The sequence below is a fragment of the Lemur catta genome, chromosome 20 (genome assembly GCF_020740605.2).
Source record: "Lemur catta isolate mLemCat1 chromosome 20, mLemCat1.pri, whole genome shotgun sequence".
NCBI classification, from domain to species: Eukaryota; Metazoa; Chordata; class Mammalia; order Primates; family Lemuridae; genus Lemur; species Lemur catta.
Window position 1 is genome coordinate 23,425,345 of NC_059147.1, and position 13,553 is coordinate 23,438,897.

The 13,553-nt window shown below is 46.1% G+C and overlaps 1 long non-coding RNA gene and 1 other non-coding gene across 2 annotated transcripts; one reads left to right on the forward strand and one right to left on the reverse strand.

Annotated features, from left to right (window-relative positions):
• The first annotated feature begins 474 nt into the window (after positions 1 to 474).
• On the forward strand, positions 475 to 11,776 carry LOC123625211. The gene is made up of 5 exons (XR_006730423.1): positions 475 to 772; positions 1,007 to 1,188; positions 2,352 to 2,431; positions 3,213 to 3,287; positions 11,001 to 11,776. It is a non-coding gene; the product is annotated as an uncharacterized LOC123625211 (long non-coding RNA).
• Positions 11,777 to 12,912: 1,136 nt separating this feature from the next.
• Positions 12,913 to 12,974, reverse strand: LOC123625586. Its single transcript, XR_006730587.1, has one exon. It is a non-coding gene; the product is annotated as a U7 small nuclear RNA (small nuclear RNA).
• Positions 12,975 to 13,553: the final 579 nt, after the last annotated feature.

The window sequence follows — 13,553 nt, forward strand, 5'->3', positions numbered from 1 at the left end:
TAGCGCCACACCCCTTCTGTTGCAACAACCAAAAATTTCAGAAAGTGTTTTTGAATGAGGTAGTGGTGATGCTTGCATCACATTGTGCCTATACAAAAATCATGGGACTGTACACTTTAAAATGGTTAAGATGATGAATTTTTATGTTATATAAATTTTTTCTCAATAAAGTAATTAAAAATGTTTTCAGATAGTGTCAAATGTCCACCTGGAGGGCAAACTCACCCCCGGTTCAGAACCACTGCAGAGAGTACACTAATTCTGAGGGGATGCAGGCTGCAAGATTTGGGAATGGAATGTCTTGTTTGCAACTTACTTTCAAACAGAAAATATGGTAAAATGGTAACTACTGATGAAACCAGGTGACGGGTATATGGGTTGTTCATTTACTGTTCTGTCAACATTCCATAGATTTAAAATTTTTCAAAACCAAAGGAAAATATTTTAGTTTCAAAATATCTGTGTTTATGACATCCAAGTGTTCCATGACAACTGCCAAATGGGCAGCCTCCTTTCAGATTTGATTATCCTAAGTGCCTACATTGGGCAAGTGTGTGAGTACTTCATCCTTCAAGGTAGATCCCTTTCTCTCTGTCTCTGTTCTGTCTCTGTCTCTTTCTCTCTCTCTCTCTCTCCTCCCCTGTCCCATCCCAAGGCTGCCCTGAACATGTTGGTCCTGTGCTACCCACTAGCCTGTGGAGAGAATGGCATCCTATAGACAGTCATCCGCTCCCACTGGATGCAGGTGAAGGGCCACGTCAGCTCCCCTGTGGTGAGTATTCTCCCCTCTTGTGGCTTTAAAACATGACACAAAATTCTTTCACACTTGTCTCATCTCATCAAGAGATGGGGTCTATGTCTACTCTCCTTGAATATGGACTCTGCAACTGCCTAATCAATAGAATATGGTGGAAGTAACACTATACCAGTTTCTAGATTCAGGCCTTAAAAAAACTAGCATCTGCTACTTCCTGACTCTCATGGGATGCTTGTTCTTGGAACCTAGCCACCGCACTGTGAGGAAGCCCAAGCCGCCCAGCAGAGAGGCATGTTTGGAGAGGAAGCAACATGCAGCACCAACTCAAAAGCCACTTAAGTGAGTCATCTTGGAAGTGGCTCCTCCAGCCACAGCTGATACTGCATGGAACAGAGACAAGCTGTCCCCACTGAGCTCTGCATATTTTGCAGGTTTGTGAGCAAAGTAAATGATTGCTGTGGTTTTAAGCCACTGACTTTTAGAGTGGCTTATTTGCAGTGATAGATAACTGATGCTTCTGCCCCCTCACTGGAGGCTCCAGACTTGGAAGGCAAGGAGTGGGCCAGCTCTTTAGGCCCTGCAGCTAGGACCTAGGTCAGCACTTATTCCTTCAACAAGTAAGTGGCTACTAAGTGTGGGACACTTTGCTAAGGGCTGGGGAGTTAGTGAACGAGATAGACCTACTCGGCTTAGTGGGAACAACTGAGTCACTGCAATGACAGAACTGTAGCCTCAGCCTGGGAAAGGGGGAAGGAGAACTGTCTTCCTGGGGAGGTCATTTCTAAGCTGAGAGCTAACTCCAGAAAAGGAGTCAGCCATGCGAAGTCACAGGAAGGTCAGGTGGAACACCATGTGCTCACACTGGATAAGGTTGCCAGATCTAGCAAATAAAAATTAGGACACCCAGTTAAATTTGAATTTCAGATACACAGTGAATGCTTTTTAAAGTATGTACCCATGTCCCATGCAATATTGGGGACATACTTATACTAAAAAATTATTTGTTATTTATCTGAAATTCAAGTTTAAATGAGAGTCCTGTATTTTATCTGGCAGCCCCAGTTCTAGGCCAAAAAAGAAAAAGAACCCTCATGATTTCAAGGGACAGTTCAGGAAGCTGGATGTAGCACAGAGGCAAATAGACAGGGCATGAGAGGTAAAGGGAGCAGGAGCAAGGTCACAAAGGCCAACTTACCAAAGTTTACTTTGAATTTTCACCCTGAAGCACTGGGGAGCCATGGAAGGGTTTAGAGCAGGGGAATGGCACAATCAGATTTGTGATTTAGGAAGATATTCCTGAATTCATGTATATTATGTTATTCAAGACTAGCAACAGTTAGAAGTCATTACCATCCCAGACCTGCAAGGGGCATAGGGACTGTGATGGTTTTAAAGTATGTCCACAAATTTTTTGGTACTTCTCCTCCCTCGAGGAGGTAGAATTTAATTCTCCTCTGCTTGAGTGTGGGTTGGATTTAGTGACTCTCTTCTAATGGACAGAATATGGCTAAAGTGATGGCATGTGACTTCTGAGACTAAAAAGCATATGGCTTTTTCCTTGTTTTCTCTCTTGGATTGCTTGTTCTGGGGAAAGACAGCTGCTATTTCGTAGGACACTCAACCCTATGAAGAGGTCCACAGGGTAAGGACCTGAGGCTTCCTGCCAACAACCATGTGAGTACACTTGGAATCAGACCCTTCAGCCCCAGCCAAGCCTTCAGATGACTGCAGCCTCAGCTGACATCCTGACTGCAGTTTCCTTAGAGACCTGAACCAGAACCCAGTTAAGCCACTCTCAGATTCCTGACCCTGAGAAACTGTGTGAGATAATAAATGTTGTTTAAAACAAACAAACAAACAAAAGATACTCTAGGAAGGAACTCTCTCTGCTGAGCAATTTCTGCCTCCAGGAGGCCAGCTCTAAATGCTCATCTCTGAAATGAGTTCCCTCCTCCGAGCCCCACTGAATCCCCTGCCCTGCAATGCCCACACTCATTGCATTGTTACCACAAGTCAATGAGAATGTTGGTGGACTTCTCCCCACTTTATAGAAGAACAAACTGAGGCCCAGAACAATGGCATGAACCTGACCATAGTCCTAGATGAATAAAAGGCAGAAACATTGTCTTAGGTTGTCTGCTGCAGATCACCTTGGGACAAACATTGCAGCACAGGAAATTTCTTAGAGGGTACACAGAGCCATGGTAGGAGGATATAGTGGTGACAGGGAGGGGAGACTGCCAGTGTAAAGTGGGTTATCAAGCAGGGTTCCACTGGGTGCCTATCCACCCCCGGGGTGCAGATGGGGAACTCTAGGATACAGTGCAGAATACATGTCTCAGAGGGGTTCCACCTGAGGCAGGATGAAGTCAGAGTAGATATACAGCAACCCCCTCAGTCCTTCCTGGACGGCTGTTGGAGGTGTTAATTCCTGACACTTCTGACCAACTTCTAGGGTGAGCCTGAAAAGCCCCGGGCACATCAGAGGCTGATGCTGGCAGTGGACACGCCGTCAGAGAGCACCGAGGAGGTAAGGCGCAGACCAGGGGCACAGGCTCAAGAGCCTCTGTTCCAGAGGCATCTAAACATGTTCATCCCCCAAAATGTGGCGCCCAAACCAGCAACGTCAGCCTAATTTAGGAACTTGTGGGAATGTAAATTTGGCCCTGGCCAGACATAATGAATCATAAACTCCTGGGGTAGGGCTCAGCTGCCAGAGTGTTAACAGACTTTTCAGGTGACTCTGATGTGAACGGAGCTCTGAGAATCCCTGCTCTCACCCAGCATTCCTAACTCCAAAGCCCGAGGCCTTTCTGGTACAAGATTATGGCTGAGGTCTGGGATTGGTGAGTGGGGAGGGGCTGCAGGGGGCGTCAGAGGTGGAGGAACAAGAGGCTGACACTCAGCTCTGGGGATACCAAACTGGTGCTGCCCCTTAGAACCCAGCGAGGAGGCAGAGCTCATTCCTTTATCCATGAAGTATTTACTGAGTGCCTACTGTGTGCCAGAGCCTGGGGCAGATGCTTAGCGCTTGCTGGGGGCCTGGGGGTGGAGGGAGTGGGGCTCATGTGAGGGTTGGGGACTGAACACACAGAACTTGGGTCTCTTGGGGCTCCAGCACTGGCTTCCCAAGTTCCACTATGTGCACCCTTCATTGGCAGCCTGGACCCCAGGACTCAACCCTCCAAATTCCCTGTAGGCAACTATCTTGGGCAACTTCACCCAATGACATCATGTGTTGCTCCTACCATTGATAGCCCTGGAAAAATGAAATTCAAGGGCATAGGCCTTGTTTGACCTGACATCTTCACCAGGCTCCCCTGAGAACCTAACTGAACAACGCTGTCCCCAGATTCCAGCTGGGCTATAATGTTGGGGGTCAGAAAACTGACACTCACAATGTGCGAACTGGAACAGCCCATCCTAGTATTCACCCAGCGGGGTGGATGCCAGCACAGAGGATGCCTTCCTCACTGCAGGCCAGAGCCCAGCACTGGGTCCACGTGTTCAGGCAGCTTGAAGAGGAATAAGCTGGGAAGGGCTATGGCCAACCCAGGGAGGCCCTAGAGGTGGCCAAAGCCCCAGGTCCTCCCACTCTTGTCACCTTACTACAGTGGTAAAACACATTGTATCTGCAGTCCCACCTCAGAATTTCTGTCATGAAGCCCACAGTGCTGCAAAGGTCGAAGATGGAAGCTTACATTTAGCACAATCCTTTCTGGGGGTGGATCCAGGAAACCTTCCTCAGAAGCGACCCAAAGGCCTAGGACAGGGAGGACGGGTGCCAACAAGAAGGAACAAGGCCTCCATCTTCCATTCTTGACAAATCTAAACCTGGCTAGAAAGTTGATAATGTTCTCATTCTGCAGAAAAGTTTACATGACTCAACTTGGCAGCATGTGTCAGGGCTATTAGAGCCAGACTCCTTCCCCAACTTGGGCCTGCTCGTGTCCCCCTGCCTGAGGATCCTGGGAACAGAAGAAGAGTGTCAGCCCAGGTTCAAGGTCTAGTCTGAGTCAGCAGGTGGCAGGGAGGTGGCTCGCCTGGCCAGGGAGCAGGGGCCCCACAACACTGGTCAAGTATGACAGCTATGTGTTGGATGCCTCCTTTGTGTCCAGTGATGAGGCCATCAGCAGCCCCGTGTTGTTGACCAGGAGGATCAGGCTTTTGCCTCTCAGATGCTCCTGTACCTGTTTCTCAGCCAGCTGAATGGATGTGGGGTCTGTGACATCTTTGGAAACGAGGCAGAGGTGGCTTCAGGCCCTTGCCCAATCCTCCTTCCACTCCTTCGCTTGGCTTCTGTTTCTTGACAGCCCACCCCTCCTCCTGGGAACTCTTATGCCTCATATTGACTCTGGGCTAAGCATGGGGGCTTCACACATGGGATCTGCCTTCTGAAGGGTCTCCCTTTCACCATGTTGCAGTCAGCGAAACAGATATCGGAGCCTTTACATCCTGACCTACAGAGAGTGGGCAGATCACATCTCTCCAGGGGATGCTCACTTGGTCGAGATTCAGAAATGGTCTGGATTGGCCAGGCACAGTGGCTCACTCCTGTGATCCTAGTACAATGGGACACCAAGGTGAGAGGATCACTTGAGGCTAGGAGTTCAACACCAGCCTGGGCAACATAGCGAGACCTTGCCTCTACAAATTTTTTTTTTTTAATTAGCATGAGTGTGAATCAGGCATAGGCACCAGAGTGGTGACCAGGTAGTAGGAGTATGAGAGTGACCATGGCAGAGAATCCAACCTCAGGGAAAGTAGTGGCTCAGAGTTGCCTGTGCCCTGACCAAGTTGAAGGATCTGCAGGTTTGATTCTTGTTCTGCCAGGTCCCAAAGCTCTTGGAGGAGAGGAGACAAGAGTGAGCCTGGGCCACACAAACCTTCACCCAGCTCAATCGCACCCTGGCAGCCTGTTGTCTGTGCCTGGTGCCCATCAGGGTTCCGGCCTGCAGCAAACACCAGTTTGGGAGGCTGGGGCAGTGCCAGCAGCTGCTGGATCAGCTTTAGCCCTAGGGCATTGTTGGCACCTGTCACCAGGGCACTGTTGGGGATACTGGGTCATAGAGCCAAGGAGGCTCTTTATTTATTTATTTATTTATTTATTTTTACTTTCAAAATATTAAGGGGGTACCAATGTTATAGGTTACATGGATCATTTTTGTAATGCTTGAGTCCTGGCTATAGGTGTGCCCGTCTCCCAAATAGTGTTCGTAGTACCCATTAGGTTGGTTTTTTCCCCTTCTCTCCTCCCCGGCCCCGTTGCTTTCCCATGAGTTTTACTTCCCTCTGTGCACATGTGTGCTCATCAGTTAGTTCCAATTTAACAGTGAGTACATGTGGTGTTTGTTTTTTCATTCTTGAGACACTTCACTTTGGCATCCATCTGTCTACTCAGCCTCCATCTGCCTGTGGCAGCCTTGAATCCTTGTGGGTGGAAATGGTGGCAGACATTAACCTGACACCCCTGTGACCAACCTCTTTGCCTACTAGAAATGGAAGTAAATATGGTCACGAGTTCAAATGCAATGTCCAAAGGTGGCAGGAGTGCGGAGACAAAGTCCCTCTCCCTGAGAGTGTGGGAAGAGCGGTCGGTATGTTCAGGAGGGGTGGACATGGCTCCTTTCATGGGACAAGAAGGGACTCTTCAGGGGCTTCTTGAGGGAAGACAAAGTTTCTAGGGTGGAGAGATTTGGGGTTCGTCCCCTGGCCAGGAGCCATCAGACCATTCACAAGTTGCAGCTCAAAAGAGACATAGGCCAGGCTGGAACATTTTCCTGTAGCCGGGAGTATCCTGGCTAGAGTGCAGCCGCATCATCATAGTTCACTGCAACCTTAAACTCCTGGGCTTGAGCAATCCTCCTGCCTCAGCCTTCCAAGTAGCTGGGACTACAGGCGCATGCCACCATACCCGGCTAATTTTTCTACTTTTAGTAGAGATGGGGTCTCGCTGTTGCTCAGGCTGGTCTTGAACTCCTGACCTCAAGCGATCCTCCTGCCTCGGTCTCCCAGAGTGCTAGGATTACAGGCATGAGGCACTGAGCCTGGCCTGTTTGTTTTTTGAGACAGGGTCTCTGCTCTGTTGCCCAGGCTAGAGTGTAGTGGCGTCATCATAGCTCACTGCAACCTCAGACTCCTGGGCTCAAGCGATACTCCTGCCTCAGCCTCCCAAGTAGTTGGGACTACAGGTGTATGCCACCATGCCCGGCTAATTTTTAAATGTTTTGTAGAGATGGGGTCTTACTGTTGCTCAGGCTGGCCTCAAACTGGCTTCAAGTGATCCTCCTGCCTCGGCCTCCCAAAGTGCTAGGATTATAGGCATCAGTCACCGTGCCCAGCCACCACTGCAGCTTTCTTATGTTCACTGTTAGCTTGGCATATCCTTATCCATCCATTTATTCTCATTTTATTTATGTCTTTAAATTTAAAGTGAACCTAATTATAGATAGCATATAGGTAGATCTTGCCTTTTTATTCATTTGAGAATCTTTGCCTTTTACTTGGCATTTTAGTACATTTACATTTAATTATTACATAAATTATTGATATGATTTAATTCTGTAATTTACTATTTGATTTCTATTTTCCCCTGTTTTTGTGCCTCTGTTCTTGTTTTGGTTTTGGAGGAAGAATTCAATATTTGGGCATACTTTTCCAAACCATTTATCAGGCAATGTGAAAGGTCACTAATTTTGAGTTATTTCTAAAACAAGAGAGAACTCAGCCACAGATCCAGGCTGCAGTATCAGCAGTCCTACCACCTGGGCCAAATGGTCTGGAAGATCCCATCATAGAGAAAGATGCTGAGAGAAGCCTTGGGCAAACCCTGAAAAAAAAGTCACAGGGAAAACCTCTAGGACTGGTTAAGGCCAGGCTATCTGTATCAAAGAACTATATACCATTAGAAGAACAATTTCTGACCTTGGTATTGACTGAGTTTATGATCACGGGTTATCATATGATCATGTGGCTAGAACTGCCCATCCTGAGCTGAGTGCTGGCAGACCCACAAGAATCATTAGGTTGGCCAGGCCCAGCAGCAAATCCATTATTATTGAGATGTTGTACATCTCAGATGAAGCTTGCACAAGTCCAGATGATACAAGTAATTTATATAAACAAGTGGCTCAAACACCAATGTCACCTAACACTGTTGTACTGATGCCTCTCACTTAGCTCACACACATGCCATTATCTGGGGTTCCCAGTAAACAGCTAATGGAGTAAAAGAAAGTCCAAGCTTGGTTTAAGGATAGGTTGCCTTTGTTCAAAGGAGACAAACAGAAAATGAACTGCTCTTGCTCTGTTCTCCCGATGATGAAGGAAAATCTTCCCAATGGGCAAAGGTGTGGGCAGTACAGCTGGTCATCTGCTTTGTGTGGAAGGAGAAGTGACCCAAGGTAAATAAATGTACATATGGATTCATGTGCAGTGGTAAGGGTCTTAGCTAACTGCTCAGGGCTCTAGAAGGAGTAAGATTTGAAGATGGAGGAAAAAGAGATCTGGAAGAGAAGCATGTAGTTGGATCCATGGGACTGGACACAAATATTGAGGATTATTGATCTCACATTAGTGCTTGCCAGAGAGCATACACACAGAATAATACTAAACAAACATGAGACAAGATGATCCTTCCAGTCAGTGTCATCAGCCTTTGCTCTCAGCCACTCCAATGCTTAGCAACAAGCTCATGAATATAGGAGCCAAGATGGCAGATATGGAGGACATGCCTGAGCCTAGTGGCAGGACTTCCTTCTCACAGATGTAAACCCAGCTCCTGCTACTACTGAGTTCCACATTCTAGCAACAGACACCAAAGATAATCCCCAGATATGTGTTCCTCAGTGAGACCAACCAGCCTCTTGGTGGCTGGTTGATTACATCAAATGGCTTTCACCCTGGAAAGATCAATGTTTCATCCTGAATAGGATTGACACATACTCTGGGTATAAAATACCTTCCTGCCTGCAGAGCCTCAGCAGCCCCCAGTCTCTGTGGGTTTACATACAGCATCCAACAGGAATCCCATGCAGCATCACCATAGGCTAAAGGAAGCATTTATAGCAAACGACATGAAGCAGTAGACACATGACATGGAAATCGCTGGTTCCACCAAATACTGCCCAACCCAGATGCTGCTGGCCTGACAGAGGCCAAGCTGAGCCACCATCTTAGGATACAGTTCTGCTTTGTGGACTATGAATGAACCTTCATCACCCCATGCTGAAGCCCAGACTGAAGGCTGACAGTATGGCAGATCAGTAGATGTCACAGGGTGATGAGATACGAGGCTACCTGATGCCTACTCCCTAGCACTTCATTCTTTCCATAATTGAGAATGAGAGAAAATAGGACATGGGTGGACCCTGATTAGGTGTGTCACAGATAGAAGGGACATGCCATCATTGGGACATGGTACCCTAGATAATGACCCAGAGGGATATTATAAATCTGGGCCCTGGGGTCCAGGCTGCTGAGGGAAGGCAAGAAAGAAAGGAGAGGGGAAAACAGTAGAAATGGGGAAAGAAGGGCAAGGAAGGGTGAGATGCCTTAAGCAAATAGGGGGATGTAGTTTGTAAAATTGGTGGTGGTTTGGAAGAGTATGGAAACCCTCTGTATGGGGTCACCTGGGTGAGCTGATTTCTTGTGGGAGTCTTCATTCCTGCTGCAACCAAGACAAAGTGGTGAGTGGCATTGAGATTCCAGCTGGCTGGTGACTGGCTGCTTTAGAGTGCCACTGTGACTTCAGATCAGCACTGCAAGTCCAGCTGTGTCCTTGGATGTCATATGTTCTGCAGCCCTCGCTGATGATAAGAGTCCATCCAGTGCATGTTTAGGTGCTGGCATGACTGAAGGACCAGGAATGTCATGGACTGGGAGGACCATGTGGTGCTCTGGGGAGCCTTCCCAAGGAGCTGACCAGGCCATGGAGCGCCTCTGCCTAGGGCTCTGGGAGCAGCCCAGTTAATACTTTCCCTTTCCCCTGCACCCCTTCCCACTCACTTGGACCCCTCTCTGCCTTCAGCACACTGTGTCTTATCCTTGGGCGGTCAGGAAAGCCTTAAAATCACCTCTAGGCTCTAGCATAAGGCAGGTCCCCAGTAAAATTACCCACTCCACTTCTCTTCCTCCTTTCTTCTTTTCATGTGATGGGTATGCACTAGTAATGGAATGAAATCATCTATAAATTATCACCATATGGCGATACACTTGGCAGAAATGCAACTTGTCGCACATCAAGCAGCAGAGCCAAGAGATAAGAGCACCTCTTATGATCTCTGTCCCAACTACTCAGCTCTGCTGCTGGAGCCCGAAAGCACCCATAGGCACCATGGAGCGGGTGAACCTGGCTATGTTCCAATAAAACTGTATTTCTGCACACTGAAATTGGAATTTCAGATAACTTTCATGTGTCCCAAAATAGTCTTCACTTGATTTTTTTTTCAGCTATCTAAAAATGTAAAAACCATTCTGGGCTCATGGGTTGTATAAAACCTGATAGGGTTCTACTCTTGGAAATAGGTTTATTCTTCTTTCCCTCTGTCCAAGGTCATGCTGCAAGAGAAGAACTGTGCCATTGTTATGCGTCCTCACAGATGACCACTGAGAAGGCCACCATGCCTGGCCATCATGTGACCTCAGGCCTAGCAACTTGCTGAAGCCCCTGCAGTGCTGGGGACCCAGGCATCTTTGTGAGGCTGTGCACACCCTTGCTGCCTGGGGGTACTGAGCGGTCCATCTGGGGATCTGGCTGTCCCCACCCCTGCCACATGCTACTTGGAGGCTGGGCCTGAGAGTTTCCTCTGTGGCCACAGCCACCCCTTCTATTTTTCCCTTCAGCCAGAGGGAGCCCTAAGTTCATCTGGAGGGGTTATCCTGTCTTCCATCTGTTTCCATGTATAATCTTGTCTCTACTCACAAGTCCCTCCTTCATGATTTATAGAACAGTTTGCATAATATAATCCCAACTGCATTAAAAAAAATAGATGTACATGTAGGCTTATGTAAGCAAAGAAACTTTCTGAAAGAATTGGCCATGCTTCCCTCTGGTGGTGACACACGTTGAGGGAAGTCCTATGGGGGATAATTTTTATCTTTCTCTTTTACCCCTGTGATCATTGCAAAATGATTTTGTGTGTATGAAAATGTGTGACTTTTATAATTAAAATAGAAAAACTAATTCAAAAAAGACAAATTCTAGAAGCCAAAGTCAACTTTAATGTTCTGCTATCACTAACAGGGCAACTGTTTGAAAACTCTACAGAAACATGGAGAATGTTCATAAATGGCCCTGTGAAGGCTTCTGGTCACAGGATTATGTGAGCACCGCAGCTACCCCAGGAGTGGTGAGTGTTCACCACACCCAATTCCCTTTCTGGACACACAAGAAGATGACATTTTTCAGGCTCCCTGCAGTTAAACTGAGGTCCAGTGACAGAGTTTTGGACAGTAAATATGGGCAGAAGAGACATACCCCACCTCCTGGCCCTGCCCTTAAAAGCATCCCACCTGGTTCACTGGCCGCCTCCTCTCATTTACCAAACTTGGAAACCACGCGTTCCAGATGGTGTAATTTATAGCATGATGGAAAAAGCTGGATCTCCAAGGAAATCTGGCCAATCTGCACTGGAGTACATTTTTATGGCATGAAGCCAATGAGACTTGAACATTAGCAGAAGCATGTGTGGTTTAACTCAATGGTTTTCAAAGCATGGTCCTTTCGGAGTATCCACAAAGTCTACATTAGTTTCACAATAATACTAAGGTGTTATTTGTCTTTCATGAGTGTTCCATGGGGTTTTCCAGAGGCTACATAACATATGTTGAAACAGGTTGAAAGAGGAAGGAGATATGAGAATCCGCTCTTCTATTAAGCCAGACATTAAGGAGATTTGCAAAACTACAAAACAATGACACTCTTCTCACCTTCTTTTTGCTTTGGAAAAATGTAGTTACTCTTCATTAAAAAGATATTATTTGTGTTAGCATGTAATGGGTTTATGATGTAATTTTAAATGAATTAATAAACATGTAAACTTTTTCTCCACTTTAATTTCTCATATGGTCAATATTGATGGATATAACCCACATGACCAAAATTCTTTGGAGCCCTCAATAATATTGAAGAGTGCAAAGGGGTCATGAGACCAAAAGGTTTGACACCCTTGGCTTTGTGACAGGTACTGGAAGCAGGCCATTTCAATCTGGAAACATACATACAGTACTTCTATTATGGGAAATTCTCTTGAATTATTTCTTAGATTTTCTCTCCTTAGTTTTCTCTATTTTTGCTTTTCAGAATTCTGAGTCTGATATTGGACTTCCTGCACTGGTCTTCCAATATTTTTTTATCTTTTCTTTATATTTTTCATCTCTGTCATTTTTTTTCTCCTCTTGTTATCCTTCTCAAACATCTCTGTCATTTTGCTCTACTTCCTAGAGATTTCCTCAACTTTATTTCCAATCTTGTATTGAGTTTCCCACTTCTACTATTATATTTTTCATTTTTCAAGAACTTTAATATTGCTCTCTGGGATTTCTTTTTTTATTTTGAGGCTTGCAGTTATTGTTTTATGAATGTAATGTCTTCTCTATTGTCTCTGGCAATATAACACAGAACATATATATCCTCTAACTTGTTTTGTTGTTATTGTTTCCATCTCTGTTTTCCATGTTGCCTTTATTTCTCTGGAGTCTGCTGGTTGTTGGTTGTTTGCTTACGTAGAAGAGTCAGTCCCTAAAAACCCGATTGGGAGGAGTGAACATTGAATGGGGCTTGTTCATGATTTCAGCATAGTATGGCCTCATGGTCATTGCCTTTAGAACCTCCTTCCCTCTCCACTCTGCTTGATGTCAATATATTTAGGTCTTTTCTCTTGGGGTCTCTGCCAATCTCCTGCTTGCAGGTATATGCTGTCTGTTGGCATTCTAGATCATTCCTAGGGAACAACAGGGATGTCTACGTATTCAGTATATAAATTTTTTAATCTTTGAGCTTTTAGGATGATAACCTGACCCTTAACTACTTGATGTCCCTCAGTCTAGAGACACTGTCTTCTCTGTCATCTGCTGATGTGGGAGAAGAGCAGCCCCATGTGGGTTGAGCTGAGGAAGGGATCTGGGGTTCAAATGAATCTTTTTTTTATTCATTAAGGGGTCTTCCGGTGAGGACCAGAAAACCTGCTAGACAAATTCTAAAAGAGCTGTAACACTCTTCTTTTTTTTTTTTGATAATTTTTTTATTGTGGTGTCCCCTCCCTCACAGTAGCCAGGCACAGTGGCTCATGCCTTAATCCTAGCACTTTGGGGAAAATTTTTCATCATTCCTGTGTTAGTCTGCTCAGGCCGCCATAACAAAATACCTTAGACTGGCATCTTAAACAACAGAAATTTATCTTCTCACTATTCTGGAGGATGGAAGTCTGAGATCAGGGTGACTTCAGGGCCAGTTTCTGGTGAGGGCTGTCTTGTGGCTTCAGATGGCTGCCTTTTCACAGTGACCTCACATGACAGAGAGAGCTGCTCTCTGGTGTCTCTTCTTATAACAGCATGAATCCTCAAGAGGGCCCCACCCTCATGACCTCACCTCAACCTAATTATCTCCCAAAGGACCCATCTCCACATACCATCATGGGGGTTAGGGCTTCAACATATAGATATTAAGCAGATACAATTCAGTCCATAGCAATCTCAAACAGAAACCCTGTACCCATTAAACAAGTCCCCATTTCTCCCTCTCCCCAGCCCCTGGTAACCTCTATTCTACCTTCTGGCTTTATGAATTTACCTTTTC